The following is a 6,849-nucleotide window of genomic DNA, read 5'->3' on the forward strand; positions in this document are numbered from 1 at the left end:
TTACTTGGCTATGTGCTGTGGTTGGAGTATAATAAAGACATGGTTCAGACAAGCCAAATTTTAGGAATTATTCAATATGGATTGAGTTGAACATTAATAACACTGAGTGCTGTATTCTCATTGATGTTCTGCACCAGAGTCATTTCATAATTATCTAATATGAGAACAGATTGGTGATGTATTCTACATGTAATACCCATCTTGATCCTTGGTAAAATCTACACCAATAACCCATTAGAAACAAAATATTTTAACAGGTGTCCTAAAGTTCAACGCCAAATATTGACAAGTTGGCAAATTTTGGCAAGTTCTGAGTGTCAAAATATATTGACTTATGTTATGTAATCACCTGTAGCCATCTGTACATGGCGAAGCCAATGTCAAGTACAATTATTTGACAATTTTGTCATTGAAACAAATTTGCCCAAGTTCATTCCCCAAGTGGCTGACCTGAAGACAGCATAATAAAGGACTTTACTTATGTCATGCTTTTCTATTATGCAGGCAAAGTTACCTGCCCAGATGATTTTTAAGCTCCTGTTACAATCAATTTATCAACATCTTAATCTCTCATTTTCACTCTCAACAAAATTCCAAACTGGGACAACCATAATTGCACTAGCTATCATCCCAAGTCACTCTTGAGAAATGATAAAAAGCTCTACCAAAAAAAAAAGTGCTGCCAATCCTAGTACACTACAATAAAGTAGGCTTCTTTGACAAGGGGGGTCATTCCGAGTTGTTCGCTCGCAAGTTAATTTTAGCAGATTTGCTCATGCTAAGCCGCCGCCTACTGGGAGTGAATCTTAGCATCTTAAAATTGCGAACGATGTATTCGCAATATTGCGATTACACACCTCGTAGCAGTTTCTGAGTTGCTTCAGACTTACTCGGCATCTGCGATCATTTCAGTGCTTGTCGTTCCTGGTTTGACGTCACAAACACACCCAGCGTTCGCCCAGACACTCCCCCGTTTCTCCAGCCACTCCTGCGTTTTTTCCGGAAACGGTAGCGTTTTTTCCCACACGCCCATAAAACGGCCTGTTTCCGCCCAGTAACACCCATTTCCTGTCAATCACATTACGATCGCCAGAACGATGAAAATGCCGTGAGTAAAATTCCTAAGTGCATAGCAAATTTACTTGGCGCAGTCGCAGTGCGGACATTGCGCATGCGCATTAAGCGGAAAATCGCTGCGATGCGAAGATTTTTACCGTGCGAACAACTCGGAATGACCCCCAATATCTGGTCCAAACGCTAATACACTTTGGGTAGATGGGAAATCTCTTAACAGGAGTTTAGGCTCTCTATCCATAACCCTCAGCTGAAGACATACTGTAGTCAATGGGATTCTATTCTCCATTTTCTGGGGGCACTCTTGTTATAGATTTAAAAAAAACTGGACAAACATATACATAAAAAGACAAGCATCTCAAAAGGTAACCAATAGGGTCATCTAGGAATATCTCCCGGATCAGCACAGCAAGTAGTATACGTACTAGCAAATAAACTGATCAGTTGTGCTCACTGCCCAAAAATAGGTGCAAGCACAGTGGGTAGCATATGAAGGTATAATCGTCATAGAAGTTCAATATCAATAGGTGTCCAATCATAGACTCTATTGTAGGCACAGTGCTACGCTATGATCACTCATACACAGATAAATACATTCAAGGTGGACATCAGATATCAGGGGAAGAGATAATACTGTATAAAATTAAATTGTCAATCAATGTCCCAAATCCTTGACCAGCTGTATGATATCAAGCAGTGATTCTCACAAAGGTAATCTCCCTAGAGTAATGTCATAATAATGGCAATCATTAGCAAGTACTAATATGCCATGTAGATAGCAGGTACCAATGGGTAGTGCAGTAAGCAAATTATTAATCCCTTTCACAATGAATTCCATACTGCTGCCGTATGCTGTGTGCAATGCATTATACAGCAGTTTATCGGGTCCTTATTACACCCTGGGATATGAAAAATATGTAGTATGGGCATCTGCTGTTGCTGTATGGTTCTAGTAAGTCCCACTCTCTCAGCACCAGGATACCCAGCACAAGTCCAGCAATGAGAATACCCCAGTACAAGATATAAGAGAGTAAGGTATAGTGGGGATCAAAGGCAGACCACCTAGCTGCAGTGGTGTATGCTGCTTCTCCCCATGTGCCTATAGCATTGGTGGGCTGTGAGTGGTACCTCACTGCAGGTGGTGTTGGAAGGAAGGTCAGATAAGATCACTGTGAGGTCTTCCTTATATGGTATGTGCTCTGGTACTTAGCATAGCAGGGTCATATAAGCCAACAATCAGACTGGCTTTATAATAAAATAAAATAAATGTAATTATAATTTGTTTAGGTCAATTCTGTTTGTTTGATACTGTTTGTTTGTTTGTTTGTTTGTTTGTTTGTTTGTTTGTTTGATACTGGTTCCAAGCAAAAAATACCAGAAACAACTACAAATTCTATTAAATGATGGCAGATCAGAATGAATCCTAAACAAACAGCATTATGAATTCCTGAACAACACTCATCTAGTCATACCAGTTTTCAGTTTTTGCTCACAAAAATAAAAATTTGAGAATCCACCAGGGAGACTCATTACATTGGGGATCAACTCCCTTACTGCAAATTTGTTTGAATATATTTGTCATTTCTAACAGCCATACAGTATGTAAAATAACATATGTGAAGGAACAAGATATAAATGTCATCATTACCATACAGTTGAAAGATACATATTGGCTGGCCACAAGTGACGTTACATCACTGTACACAGTGATAGACCATAAACAAGGAATGGACAAAATAATGTGGTTCCTGTTAGCAGATCTCAGACTGGAAAGATCACAAATAGACTTCATAATCAGGGGTATAGAGTACATATTGATACACAATTATATTTCAATATATGTTTCAAGACACATTTTACCTACATAGCAGAAGGTACCGCAATGGGGACAAATTTGCACTAAGTTACGCAAACTTTTTATGAGCACATGGAAAGCTGATAACATCTGGGCTAATAGTGAACTACTCGGAAATTTAGTCCTGTGGATTTATAGATGATGTTTACTATATTTGGGTGGGGACGAAGGACCGTCTGAAATAATTCACATAATACATTAACACCAATAATTCAAACTGATATTTACCACCAGTTACGGTAAGGAACAAGTACAAATACTGGACTTAGACATATACTCAGGACAGAGTGTAATCCGGATGAAAAATTATTATAAACATGTAGATGTACATATATAGTAGCAGATGCTCAATTAGCTTAGTGATATCATTCAGGTGCATGAAAGGGAGGGTTTTTCTAAGCAGGAAAAAAAAACACATTTTGTTTCCCCCAGCACCCTGAATAATAGAAGTAACCACATTTAAATCCCGTACAATATCTTAGAATTCAGAGATTTTGGTTACATATATCTGCGCAAATGTATGTATAAGCCCCCAAGCCGCATCAAGGCATCTCTGTATATATTGGGGGTTCCTAGCCCTATATCTAGGTGCAGGACATGACACCCCAAAAAGCAGCATAAGCCAGACAGCCCAAGGCAGCATACCAGTGAAAAAACTATAATGTTAATAGATTAGTGTTAAGAAGCCGAAGCTATAGAGAAAGTGATACAAAAATTATATGTATTTAAAATAAGAAATAGTGTTAAAGAAATTAGTATGTGATAAGTGTTAATAAAGTGTAAAGGTATGCCACACTAAAGCCAACCAGCTCAGCCAATCCAGGTGCACCACATCCCACACCACCACAATCCCAATATGGGTCTATGATTAACCAGCAAGGAGCCACATGATAATGGCTCCCTGCTGCAATATATCTAAGCTAAGAGCTACCTACCTTGGAGCAACCCCATAATGCTCCATATGACATATCAGGACCTGCATCTCCTCCTAATGCAAGGTCCTTTCTGCCTCTCACAACAAACATATATAGTGGCAGATGCTCAATTAGCTTAGTGATATCATTCAGGTGCTTGAAAGGGAGGGCTTTTTCTAAGCAGGAAAAAACACACATTTTGTGTCCCCCAGCACCCTGAATAATAGCAGTAACCAGATTTAAATCATACAGTATCTTAGAATTCAGAGATCTTGGTTACATATATCTGCGCAAATGTATGTATAAGCCCCCAAGCTGCATCAAGGCATCTCTGTATATATTGGGGGTCCCTAGCGCTATATCTAGGTGCAGGGCATGGCACCCCAAAAAATCAGCATAAGCCAGACAGCCCAGGGCATCATACCAGTGAAAAAACTATAATGTTAGTAGATTACTGTTAAGAAGCCGAAGCTATAGAGAAAGTGATACAAAAAAATATGTAATTAAAATAAGAAATAGTGTTAAAGAAATTAGTATGTGATAAGTGTTAATAAAGTGTAAGGGTATGCCACACTAAAGACAACCAGCTCAGCCAATCCAGGTGCACCACATCCCACACCGCCACAACCCCAATCTGGGTCTATGATTAACCAGCAAGGAGCCACATGATAATGGCTCCCTGCTACAATATATCTAAGTTAAGAGCTACCTACCTTGGAGCAACCCCATAATGCTCCATATGACATATCAGGACCTGCATCTCCTCCTAATGCAAGGTCCTTTCTGCCTCTCACAACAAACATATATAGTGGCAGATGCTCAATTAGCTTAGTGATATCATTCAGGTGCTTGAAAGGGAGGTTTTTTTTCTAAGCAGAAAAAAACACATTTTGTTTCCCCCAGCATCCTGAATAATAGCAGCAACCAGATTTAATCCCATACAATACTATATTTGGGTGGGGACGAAGGACCGTCTGAAATCATTTACACAATACATTAACACCAATAATTGAAACCTGATATTTACCACCAGTTACGGTAAGGAACAAGTACAAATACTGGACTTAGACATATACTCGAGAGAGTGTAATCCAGATGAAAACTTATTATAAACATGCAGATGTGAAAAGCTACAAACTAGCCAGCAGTAAAACCATTGAAGCTGGTTGGCATACATACTGCAAGGTCAGTTTACAAGGTTGCGATAAAACTATTCAGATCTGTTAAACTACAGATGTGTCCTTTTTGTTACCGTGATGCATATGCCCTGTGTCTCCCTGCCTGGCCAGCTTCTGTGCACATGTGCAAGATCTCACTACTCACATAAGCTCTCCCGTGTGCATCCCAGAGCCGTCACACACCACAGCCATTGACAATGCTGTCCCTGCTGTGGAGATAGGGCATTGACACCTGCAGCTGTCAAAATCAATAGCTGCAGATGTCGAAATGGTCAACGCTGCTGATCATTCATACATTGCCCCCGCATATTGGCGTGTTATCTAAAAGATAGCAGCGCCAATAATGACAGGTCTGCATAGTCCCCTGTCATCCTGCTCGCATTGTCAGATTCATATATACACTGGTTTACTATATATAATGGTTTACATCCCGCTCTGCTTTTGTTTGGTTCTTATGTATTTTTACATTATACTGTACATCTGTTTATTGTAAGTTTTGAGCGAGTTGGGGCCCTTTAACTTATTCTTCTGAGTTCTGGTGGAGGATCCAAACACAGAAATATAAGTTAAAGTTACCTTTACACACTTTGAAATTGGTGCTAAATTGTGAGCTTTGGTACGCCATCTGACACAATCTCGTCTATTAGAGGGGAAGCGGTTAAAATACCGCTAGTCAGGATCCTGGTGCTCATAATGCTGATGCTGGAATACTGACTAGCGGTGAAATGCTGCTGCCGGAATACTGGCGAGACAGGCTACTCTCCATCTGTGGGTGTCCACGACACACATAGAGGGAGAATGTAACCTGTGGTGAGCGCAGCAAGCCACCGTGTCTGCAGCATGGTGAGAGCACCGAGCCCACAAGGGGCTTTCTAGTTCTCACCCCACTGCCAGGAATTCTGACGGACAGGATCACGCTGTCGGGATCATTACAGACGGGATCCCGTCTGCCGGCATTTCATACTGATCCCTATTAGAGTTCTTAGAATAATAACCCACCATAAATTTGCAACCCAAAGTTCTTTGGAGTTGATTACAAAACTACACATTGTTCTTATTTTCTGCACCAAATGCTACATGAAGCTTTCAACAAAGCAGATTTTCACATAAGAAGGATTTTGAAAAAGACCATTAAAGATCACTCACCCATATAGGGTTAAATGTGCAAGAAATATTTCTGGATTCTACACAAATTAACTATGTTCTGTGTAGTATAATATATATTTCCCCCATGTCCCAAAAAACGTTCTAAAGCTTTTATCCTTGTGCAAGGAGGCTTCCACCCAATCCATACGAAATATATAGTATATTTTATCTAGAAATATTGACATTGGGGGGAATCACATGTAGCGTCCATTTTTGTAATATCATCTTCCTGGCAGCTGCAGAGATAGCCAACAATATTTTCCGTCTCCCTCCCGCATAACTCCATTCCAGAGAAAGTATACAAAATATAGCCCACTCTGGTGTAATGTGATTATTAGTTTCCATAAAAGATCATATAAACCCCCTATTCTCCTCCAAAATTTCTTTATAAATGGGCAGTCCCATAAACAGTGGAACAGGTCTGCCCTAATTTTTCCACATTTTAAGCATTTGGAAGAGTCAGATAATGTCATTTCCCACCGTCTTTTTGGGGAGAGATAGGCTCTATGATATATTTTAAGGAACATTTCCCCATACATCGGGGCTGGGAGGAGTTTCAATGAATTTTTAAGAGCGCTCAGCATTAGCTCTATTGATATATTTGGAAAGCTTTCCCTCCATTTTCCCAATCCTGTCCCCAATTTCGTGTAGTCCACCAAAGTTCTTAACAGTGTATAGTGTT

This window comes from Pseudophryne corroboree, chromosome 12, assembly GCF_028390025.1.
Source record: "Pseudophryne corroboree isolate aPseCor3 chromosome 12, aPseCor3.hap2, whole genome shotgun sequence".
NCBI classification, from domain to species: Eukaryota; Metazoa; Chordata; class Amphibia; order Anura; family Myobatrachidae; genus Pseudophryne; species Pseudophryne corroboree.